Here is a 12,237-nt window from a genome sequence, read left to right as displayed (position 1 = left end):
ACCAAGTAGCGCTATGCCATGGCGCATGCCCAGTTGTCTGTATTGCTACAGTACTGTTGAATTTTCACACTTGTGCCATTCTGCACTGTCCGAGACTTACAGTATACACAATACTCATTTCATGACTTCAGAAAGTGCTACAGTAGTGGGCTTTGTTTGGGAGGGAAGTCTCTGTATTACAAACTGACTGTGCTCTAGAGCGCAAACTTGCGTCAATGTCGATGCTGTCCCAGACTTGGAAACTTTAGTGATTAAATGAGTTCAGTAACTGATAGTTGACTCTGTTTGAGAGTGAGGTCTCTGCATTACAAACTGACTCTGCGTTTAAACCGCAAAATTGCGTCAATGTCTACACAGTTGGCGCTGTGGTGACTTATAGCCAGTTCTGAGGGGTTACGGTACAAATAGGATCTCTGGCACGTGGCCAATGGTGGGGTTGCAATGCATTGCCAGTGGTGCTGCGCCATAACCATACCCTTGTAGCGCTATGCCATGGCGTACAGTATGGAAGATCACACAGTAGTGGGTCATGATTCACACACAGTGAAAGTGGGATCTCCGTATTACACACTGCCTGTGTAGTAATAATATTTAAAATAAAAAGTGTAACCTTGACTGTCTAATAATAATAATAAAAAAAAATAATAAAAAAAAAGTTTAACCTTCCAGGTTTTGAACCCGGAACCGGGTTGTACAGACGTCTGCAATGTAGTAGTTCGATTTCTTACCTCTACACTACAGACGCCTGAGTACTTCAACGTAGGGTACTGTAGATGTCACATAAAGTACTGTAGAGGACAGATGCAATTCTTACTAGGAGAGACTTGTGAGCAAGGGGTTAGGTGATCCATCTTGCTTACACTTCTCTCCTTCTGTTCGAGACCTTGATAATTTATTTATTTTTTTAAATGTTCACTACAGTACTGTAGTTCAGTATTGTTATCCAACCCTTACAAAACTCAATATATTATACTGTATGTACTGTAGATGTGCCCAGCTACAGTACTGTAGTTTGTTGCTCCATACGGTATGCCATACTGTATACCGCATGCATTGCTACTGTAGTTGTGCACTACACTGTGGCGTATTAAGTCTCGTAGCACTGCGCATGCCCAGTTGTCTGTATTATAGTAAGTACAATACTGTCGACCCTGTCCCGGACTTACGGTAGACATTGTAGAGATTCCATGACTCTAGGAACTACCATACAGTACAGTAGATGCAGTAGTCTAGGGGGCTAATGCCTAGCCCTACTGCATCTACCATTTTCTTGTCCCGCTGGTTCGAGACCTTTAAAATATATACTGTATACGGTAATTTTATTTTGTTTTAAATCTTCACTAATACATTATCCAGAAATTCTGGTATTTCTATGCTACAGTACTTTATGACAAAAAAGTGTAACCTTGACTGTGTAATAATAATAAAAAATTAAAAAACTGTAACCTTTCAAGTTTCGAACCCGCACAAGCGACGTAATGTATTGGATTGATTATTTACCATTACACTACAGCCGCCTGCAATACCAAGGTTGCACCTGGCTTGAGTGTGTCCTACAATACTGTACATCATCGTATCTCAGGCGCATGCCCAGATCTACGGTATACCCATGTAGCGCTTTTTTTTTTTTTTTTAATTCTTGGCTACTTTTGTTCAGTATACGGTAGGCGGAAAAGCTTTCAAATTGAATACAGCGATAATTTTACGCCTGGCAAAATGACAGAATCGGCAAAACTTTTTTTATCCGATCACGTCTTTTCGCTCCAATGAGTGAAAAAGTGCCAACCAATCTGCTCCCAACTGTCATCTCACAGGCTGTGTTTGAAAAATGACAGTTGGGAGCTGATTGACTGACACCTTATCACGTTTGTATCACTTTTCACTCTGTCTCCTAACACTGCTTAGTACAGTAAATAGACCCCTTGGAGTGAAAAGACGAGATCGGCTAAAAAAAGTAAATAGACCCCTAAATTGAAAACGGCCCTCAGTGTGTACAGTACTGTATGTCTACTGTACTGTATACTACTGTAAGTGCAGGGCAGCTGTGAAATCACTGGGATGGGCAACAGGGATACTGTACAGTATATGACTGTGGGCGGCAACCCCCATCGGCCGGCGCGCCCCTGGTAAGTGAAATCCTGGCCAATAGGAAGATACGCCCCTGCATCTGTGTGTTATTGACTTTTTGTACCTTTTTAATGACAGATGCACGTGTTGGGTCTCAGGCGCAGTTAAAGACTGAATTACATACAGTACAAACACCAATTTTATAAATGAATGACAATTTCTATTTAACCTACAGTAACATGCTGTACAGAGGTGGGGGAACTTCTTTAGCTTTCCACCCCCGTAGTCCTCTACTGTCCCCTGCTTCTTTCTTCTGCCGCTGGCACGTCCTGGAGTTCCAAGCTGGACACGGACATGACTACTGTACAGTACCTAGGAGGAAGGAGATGACATGAGAACAGTCCTTTCTCAATGCCGACCGATACGCCATACTGGACCAAGGACTACACAAAAAGATTAGGCTTTTAAGTTAAAAATCATCACTGGCACTTTTGGCCTCAGATGCAGAGTTTCACCTATACCAGGTGCAGACTCTACCTTGCATTGGAGTGCAAGGTCCACTGTACGCCCTGAAGAAAGGAGGATAGGCAGAGATGAACAGACAGTAAAAGACAGACACACAGGTACGGTACATACAGTACTCACCGGAGATACTCTTTTTTTTCGTCCCGCTCAATCCCACACAGAGGTCCCAGTAGGAGAGAGAATATGCCATGCAAGGCCCTTTCCTGCTCTAATAGTGTGTCACACTAATCTACTGTAACATTAATATCAGCCCTACTGTATCTCACCAGCCTAACAAACTACAATATTAATGTACAGTACAGTTGGCCTCACAGAGGGCCTACCGGTACCTGTTATGGTGGAAGAGGCTTTGAGGGGGGGGAACTTCTTTAGCTCTTTTGCTTTCCACCCCTGTAGTCCTCTCCTGTCCTCCGCTTCTCTCTTCACACGGGTCTTCCTCTCTTCAGACCTATTGGTCTACTGTAGGTTGGGTTTAATGTTCTGTTGGCCTCACATATGGCCTATCTGTTATGGTGGAAGAGGCTTTTGGGGGGAACTTCTTTAGCTCTTTTGCTTTCCACCCCTTTAGTCCTCTCCTGTCCTCAACTTCTTTCTTCTGCCGCTGCCACATCCTGGCCAGCGGCGGCGCCGGGTCTTCCTGTCTTCTGACAAGTCCCTTCAAGTCGTGTTTGTTGATTGAAGATCTGTACTTGTATGCATGACTGTCCTCCATGCATGTTTCCTTGGCATGCGCAGCACCCCATTCAACGTGGCCTTTATCTGGGTAAGTTCTTCTTTTCCAATCCTGAATCTTGTCCGGCATCTTGAGAGGATATCTTCTCTTAAATTATTGGGGATTGGCACTTTCTTCCGAATTCCATCAAAGTTCACCTGCTTGGTCCAATTGCAATACTTGTCGTAGGGCACGTGTTCTTGAAATATTGCTTGCACATATTGATGCATCTTACAATTGACAGCTCTGTAAATGTCATTGTCCTTGTCAACGTTGATTACAGCCAGTGGTATATCCGGTAAGGGTGTTCCAAATACAGTCAGTGGTGCTGGGGTGCTCAACATGACAGGCGTTCCTGGTGAAAGTACAGGCATGCTTGCATTGTTGATCCTCGATTCTTCAACTGACCGTTCAGGCAGGTGATATGATGCCACTGGTGTACTCTCCCACTGAGGCAGGCTGCATGATGGCACTGGTGTCATGTCCAAGTGCTCTGATGCCACTGTATTGTCCATATCTAGCAAGTGGAAGGATGGGTCAGTCTCCAAGTTGAAATCGTCGTCGTTATCCTCAAATTCATCCGGTGTGACCAGTTCATATTGGATTGCCTGGTCATGTCTCTTCCTGGTACTCTGGGCAGCGGCCTCTTACCATTCTTCTTTACTTTGCCGGATTGCTTCTTTCATTGCTTCTGCAATGGTGTCCTTCAGCCCTTCCTTCAGCTCTTCTTTCAAGTTGTCAATTTTCGCTTCCAGATGACCAACTTTTCCCACGAGGTCTCTCACCATCCTAGCACAGCTACATGTGCATGCATTATCTTCTTTGAATGACAGTTTTCGACGAGTTGGTGAGTGGGATACATCTTCAACAAGAGGCTCAAAGGTGTCCAATTCTTCGGGTCCATAAATCACTGGGGTTTCCTCCTGGTTCTGGACGTTCATGGGTTGCTCCACGTTCCCTGGTCCATATTCTCCAATGTCCACTTGCAAAGAGTTGTTCTTGGGCTTTGCATTCTTGCTTACCTTGACTAGAAGAGGTATCTGTAAATTTTCCTTACCTGTTTTCTTCTTTGAAGGTTTGCTTATAGACCGTTGTGGGACTAGTGCACTCAGCCTTTTGGTCATTGGAAGTGGGCAAGATTCGTTTCCGTTGTAAAAACCTTTGCTCTTCACCATTTTGACAGTTCGGTGCACACTGAAATACACAAGTATAAAGACACTAAATACAATGTTAAGTAAAATAGTGGAAATACATGCACTGTATACAGTAAATGTTTCACATTACAACACTCTAAACAATTACAGTACTCATACTGCACTTTCAAGAATGTGCTGCTACTGTACTCTATACAACTCCAGTAATAACCTTATCACACAGAAAAGCAAATTACAGTACTGTAGCATTTACAGTAAAGCACTTTACTGTACTTGGTGCAGTAATTTGCTGATGGACAGATTTTTACTGTGTGAAAGGGTCACTTTGACCTTACATTTAACCTGGGTCAGAGACCTGGTAATTTCGACGTACAGTACTGTACAGTATGTTGACCCTTTCACACAGAATAAATGCTCATGTCCATCTGCAAATCAATGGCTAAAAGTGCTACTGTACTGTATGCCCAGTCATTTGTTTGTTTGTTTGTACCAAAAAGGGTACAAAGCAGGAGCATCAAAAAAACGTGTGCTTCAAATGTCGGATAAAGACAGTACTGTACTTTACTTTCAGTTTTAGTTTAAAAGTTGTTTTCAGTGTTTTTTTTCAACAGTAAATATACCGTACATTCAATCAAATATAGTACATACTGTATGGTACAGTACTGTACACAGTACTAAGCAGTGTTAGGAGACAGTGAAAAGAGATACGGTACTGTAAGGTACTGTACAGTACTGCTCCAACCAATCAGTTCCCAACTGTAATTTTTCAAAGTTGCATTTGAATAATTAAATTTGGGAGATGATTGGTTGGTAAAGTACCTTACAGTATCTCTTTTCACTGTATCCTAACACTGTGCTTGTGTTATAGAGTATATACAGGTAAATATAGGAGATTACAGCGCCAACTGTTAAGGCACTAACCAATATTGTGAGATTGTATAGAGACATAAGATAATATGATAAATAATACAGGTGTCTAAAAAACACTCCCTAATTATATACTATACAGTACTGTACGGTAGGTGTCAGCTCATCAGTAATAAAATGTGTGAATATCTGAACTGATATACTGTAAAGTAGAGTACAGTACTGTAAAGTAGAGCGCCAAATTTGCTATTTTTATAACATAAATCAAAACTTAGGACCTCATTCAGAGTCGGTCGTTGCGGCCGCACGGTCATAAGGGAAAAGGGGCTGGATATGCAAATGATGCACTCGCAAGTTGCATCCTTAAGATCGGATCATTAGCTGGCCGACCAAGGGGAGGATGCGGCTGTAAGACAAAAAATACGCCCCCTTCTCGTACGCATTACACATCATCTCCGGCCATGTAAGGATTAATTAAGGCCATCGGTAACCATCGGAACTGGTCGTAGAGCTTAAGGTTGACCATACCCTCTCTTAAGCACTACGATCAGGTCAGTGTACAAACCACCCATGTCACGTGTGCCATGACACTACTTTGTTAATTATGCACTCCCATAAAACGCTGTTCGCATAATTAGGCACGCCTGCATTCGGATCTCCACTCCCCCGTTTTCAAGCACCTTCCCCTGTTACCACCCACAAACGCCTCATTCTGTCACTCAAACTAGCTGATCATAGCAGCTAGTTTGCGCACGCGCATTTACGCATGTGGAGTTTAGCGAACATCGGTGGCGTACGACTGTGTGGCCGCAATGGCCAACTCTGAATGAGGTCGTTAGTGTGTACAGTACCATTAGAACCATTAGTGTAAAGGTTAAATGTGCAAAGTGGTGCAATAATGCAATGATACAGTACTGTAGGTATAATATGTGCAAATAAGCGACTACGGGGACGGGGCATACCGAGGCAGCGGGATATTAAACACAGCAATTTTGCGACTGAAACTAAGATGGCTGCTGAGCAAAATAACATGGTGGCGGGGACAGGACGGTCACTCACGGGAGACTATGAGGGGCAGCAGGAGGCTAGGAAACAATTGGTGTGTGTGATAGTTACTTGATACACAAATAAGTGTCTACGGGGATGGGATGGGGCATACCGAGGCAGCGGGATATTAAACACAGCAATTTTGCGACTGAAACTAAGATGGCCACTGAGCAAAACAACATGGTGGCGGGGACAGGACGGTCACTGACGGGAGACTATGAGGGGCATCGGGAGGCTAGGAAATGATCGGTGTGTGTGATAGTTACTCGATACACAAATAAGCGTCTATGGGGATGGGTGAAGGATGGGGCATACCGAGGCAGCAGGATATTAAACACAGCAATTTCGCGACTGAAACTAAGATGGCCGCTGAGCAAAACAAACTGGGCTGCGGGGACAGGATGGTCACTCACGGCAGACTATGAGGGGCAGCGGGAGGCTAGGAAACGATTGGTGTGTGTGTGTGATAGTTACTCGATACACAAATAAGCGTCTACGGGGATAGGTGAAGGACGGGGCATACCGAGGCAGCGGGATACTAAACACAGCAATTTTGCGACTGAAACTAAGATGGCCACTGAGCAAAACAACATGGCAGCGGGGACAGGACGGTCACTCATGAGAGACTATGAGGGGCAGCGGGAGGCTAGGAAATGATCGGTGTGTGTGTGATAGTTTCTCGATACAAAAATAAGCATCTACGGGGATGGGTGAAGGACGGGGCATACCGATGCAGCAGGATATTAAACACAGCAATTTTGTGACTGAAACTAAGATGGCCACTGAGCAAAACAACATGGCAGCGGGGACAGGACGGTCACTCATGAGAGACTATGAGGGGCAGCGGGAGGCTAGGAAACGATCGGTGTGTGTGTGTGATAGTTACTCGATACACAAATAAGCGTCTACGGGGATGGGTGAAGGACGGGGCATACCGAGGCAGCGGGATACTAAACACAGCAATTTTGCGACTGAAACTAAGATGGCTGCTGAGCAAAACAACAAGGTTGTGTTTGAAAAATTACAGTTGGTAGCTGATTGGTTGGTACCTTATCACTTTTCAATGTCTCATAACACTGCTTAGTAAATAGACCCCTGAGTTTCTATCTACAGTAGCAGGCCACATTTCACATACCCTGTAAGCCGATGAACACTCCATACCCCCCACTGCCTCGCAACCATCTTGTGTATGGTTGGCGCCCATCTTGAGTCACAATATTGCTGTTTCATACTGACCCATTAACTCATTAACACAGTATGTGCTGCTACAATGTCCCCGGCCCTAGACGCATATTTGTGTATCCAGTTTACTGTACAGTCCATTGTATAGGTATGGTACTTCTCAATATACAGTACAGTACTACTTTATACAGTATACCGTATTTGTTTAAAAAAGTACAGTACAGTATGTTATGGCTGATGTACAGTAAGAATGTAATACCCCCCTGGGTTCTAAAAGACTGTACAGTACTGTGTTATACAGTATATATTTTTTAAGATACTGAACATTAAATTATGTACTGTATACTGTACTCAGTGTGTATACTCAGCAACAGTACTGTACCGTATTTCTCTTGTTCTCTCCACAGATTTTGTCATCAAACACGGCAAAAATCAGCAAAGCCATCAGCAAGATAATTGCAAACATGAAAAAAGAACACAAAAACAAAACGACAGATCCAGGCCTGGCTGAAAGAGTGTGGTGTTCTTGTTAGTTTACAGACTGTGCGCTATCATGCATTTGAGAGAACGCGGACCAGATATAGATTTTCTTCTAAATGCACATGGTCGGTACTTTACAGCAACCTTTTTTTATTATACTGTATGTTGCTAGATTCCTACTGTATTGTGTTCCAATTTCAACACTAACTGTCCAATAATTGCTATATGCTCTGTATGTGTTCTACCGTAGGAGCGTCAAAAAGATTGTGCACAAATTGACTTGAGAGGATGTTGAGCGTACAGCTTTACAAATAAAATGTATTCTAAAAGCAGAATGTGACCCGGACATCTCCTGTTCCAGCATCAAACGGATGCGTAAGGAACTGGGATGGACTTACAAGGTACTGTACATAAAATACTATATATATATATATATATATATTTATATTAATAATGCACTGATTTTACTTGACAGTAAACTAAACTTGTTTTTATTCCACAGGATAAATCCCATGATAAGTGATGTTAATAAAGTAAAGAGAGTTGACCAAGCACGACGGTGGATATTGAGTGGAGAGAATTTTAATGACAATTTTCACAGATGAAACTTCGGTTTCTCTCGAGAGGTTCTCAAGACTGTCCTTCCGGAACCGTGCACATCTCTCACTTAAACCACGTCCGAAGCATCCGTTAAAGGTCCATGTATGGGGAGGTATATCTCGTTGGGGTGCAGGACCGATCTATATTTTTGAAGGTGCAGTACAGTAATGTTTGTTGTCAAAATTATTTACAGTCCTGTACAGTGTACGCTTGTTACTGACAATAATTTCTGATCTCTTTAGGCATCATGGATAAGACCTTCTTCCAAGAAAAAATAGTAGATTGCTGTATGGTGCCATTTGTGAGAAAATGCTTTCCATCAGGACATCGATTATTCCAGGATAATGATCCCAAACATTCGGCTTCAGCTAAACTCATGGAAGAGAGAGGGATAAATTGGGAACGCACACCACCAGAGTGAGTATTGTCCTATAGTACTGTATTAACTGTTTATTGTACATTAAAGTACCGGTATGTACAGTACCGAGCAGTAATTATTGTAGTACACTTTTTATTAAAGTACAGTACTTTGACTGAATATTTGATTTTTTTTACTTTCCTGTAGGTCACCGGACATGAATCCCATTGAATTGGTCTGGGCCCAGTTGAAGAGGTTCATCAGGTCTGATGTGAAACCAACAACTAAACAGGAACTTTTGGATGGGATAATGAAGTTTTGGAGAACAGTATTGACACGTGCCCAGTGTAACAATTATATTGAACATCTCCATAGAGTCTTACCAGTTGTCATCGAAAGAAACGGTCAAGCAACTGCTATGTAGCTAATACTGTACTGTATATAATTAGTAATGTGGAGGAGGGGTTTAACTTCCTCTTTTCAGTTTGTGATCCGGACTGCTAAGTACTGTACACTGTGTCCATACTGTACTGTACGGTATGTACAGTATTGTGGTTGTGCTTTCTGTCCCTACATTATACAGTATACAGTATTCTCCTAATTTCTTTTAGAAGCTCTTCATTTACAATACCTTTCCCTTACTGTACCTTATTTACTATACTTCATACTTTTCCTCTTTTCCTTTCATTCTTTAATTTCATTAATTTCTCTCTTCCCCTCCTCGTCCTTGCGTTTCTGCTGTCACACCTCTGTTCATTATGTCACTGCCCCTACACTGTTTAACCCTTATGCACAGCAGGTTCAATACTGTACAGTATGTGCCTAGTCAGTGTGCAAGCCCGCAGGTAATGGCTCAACCACCCTGTCCACTGGCTCCTACAGTACACCTACTTTACTGTCCATTGCCCCCTGTTCCAAGGCACGCATTGGCATCATCACAGATTGTGCTGCAGCTGCCAGTTTTTGCTACTGTGCTTCATGTTGCTGTTTGTATTGCAGATGTTTCAAGTTTTCAGGTTCCTTTGGTTCATATACAGTACAGTAGTAGTGCCTGCTTCAACATCCACATCCATAGTTACAGACATACAGTACTGTACATTAGTGGTTGCACAATGCATTGAGAGACATGCTTCTACTGTACATCTATGGTTGGAGCGGTGGTCCCTTCGACATCAGGATCAGGTGAGAAAAGCATTTTTGCTCGGTTATTGCATACAGATGAATCTTCTGATACTTCTAGCTCCCTGCCAGGTTGTTCTTTGGGAAACCTTTTTGACCTCAAAATGACAGGTGGTGTTCACCTCCATCTGGGGCACCCAAATCCCGTCTTGTTTCCTGTATTTTTTTTTTTTCGTTATATGGGCTGTGGGCCTAGGGGCATTGCTTAGAGTATTTTACCACCAGGCTTAATTATAATACAAATTCGTTATTAATAAATTTGTTAGGCTGGTTAGTTAGGGCATATATTAATGTGGAGAAGTGGATTAGTGTGACACTGTTAGAGCAGGAAAGGGCCCTGCACAGCGTATTCTCTCTCCTACAGTACAGGGTGTGTGGGATCGAGCAGGATGAAGAACAAGAGCATCTCCGGTGAGAACCCGTGTGTCTGTCTTTTACCGTCTGTTCGTCTCTGCCTATCCTCCTTTCTTCAGGGCATACAGTAGACCTTTCACTCCGATGTGAGGTTGAGTCTGCACCTGGTATAGGTGAAACTGTGGATCTGAGGCCAAAAGTGCCAGTGATGATTTTAACTTAAAAGCCTAATCTTTTTGTGTAATTTACTGCACAGTATAAATCTTTATTAATAAATTTGCCTGTGGCCTCTTTTCCTATTTTTACTGTGGTCGTGTATTTATTTAGTTAAAGCTTAAGGGGGTTATTTAATAAAGCTTACACAGAGATAAAATTGTAGATAAATAGCACCAACCAATCAGATCCTAACTGTCACTTTACAAGCTGTGTTTTAAAAATGACAGTTACTGTAGTAGCTAAGTGCTACTGTATTGACTGTTTCTCCAATTTTATCTCTCTCCAAGCTTTATGAAATCACCCCTTAAGAGTGTTGTGCAATTAATAAAAGTACTGTATGGGTGACTTGCTGTACTTTATTTTCTTACCATATTGTTGCTACAGTATCAAAATAAAATACAGTATACTGTACTTTATTCACAGAACCAAGAACAGACAGAAAACGTTGTACTATAAAAATAATTTTAATAAAAATCATAAATAAACAAAAATAAAGTCACTAAGAAATTAAAAAATAAATCCAACAAAAAGTGGCCCATCTGCCTATACAGGCCCATAAAAAACAGGATTTGTTATGTGGGGAGAAAAAAATGGTACAGTATTACATTACAACACTAATCTACAATATTGTACAATCTTGACACTACTGTAAATACTGTACCTCGAGTCAGGCATGGTCCCTGGCTCCCTTCAGAGTGTCCCTGATGGAAGACTGTATTGGGGAAAAATATATATTCACATTAACAGTGCTGTATTTACCTTTTTACGGTATAGCGCTAACAAAATAACAAAATACTGTACAGTACATAAACGAATAAAACAATGGCTACCGTACTGTACACTAAAATACAGTACAATGCAGGAAAAGTACTGTACAGTATAAACATTGCTACATTACACTGACTGAAGCTTCAGGCTGACAGGCAGAGGGATACTTTAGGTGGGGAGTAGATACAGTACAGTAACCTCCCACAATATAATGACTATTACTGTATGTGCAAAGCATGTTTGCAGATTATTGATGACCCTGCACTGAGCAACTGCTTGTTCACAGTAGGCTCATCACATACTAACAAACGAATGCATGATTACAATGTCATAATTGTGCAGTGGTTTTCATATCTTTAAGTGGATGGGCACCTTTACAGTGATGTCCTTTCTAAAAAATAAAAACACGAAGTGTGTAAGGAGAAGAGGTTGGAGATGCATCTTTGTAGTACAGAAGAGAAAGAGACACTGTGAAAATGAAAAAATAATGAGAGATATATGGTACAGTACAGTAGAAAACAAAGTACAGTTGTGTAGGGTACAGTACTTACACGGCCTGTGAGGCCTGCTTGGCCCGGGATCAGGCTCCTGGGCGGTGGTGGGCCGTGACCGGGGCCTTCCATGTTTCCCCGCACTGTGGGGGAAAAAAAAAAACAATATTCCTGTAACACAAGTACAGAAAGAATTAGTGTGTAAGGAGAAAAGGTTGCAGATGGGTCTTTGGAGTA

The sequence above is a fragment of the Taudactylus pleione genome, unplaced genomic scaffold, assembly GCF_031769625.1.
Source record: "Taudactylus pleione unplaced genomic scaffold, aTauple2 ptg000485l, whole genome shotgun sequence".
NCBI classification, from domain to species: domain Eukaryota; kingdom Metazoa; phylum Chordata; class Amphibia; order Anura; family Myobatrachidae; genus Taudactylus; species Taudactylus pleione.
The sequence above is the reverse complement of the archived record's forward strand: the minus strand, read 5'-3'. Positions refer to the sequence as shown.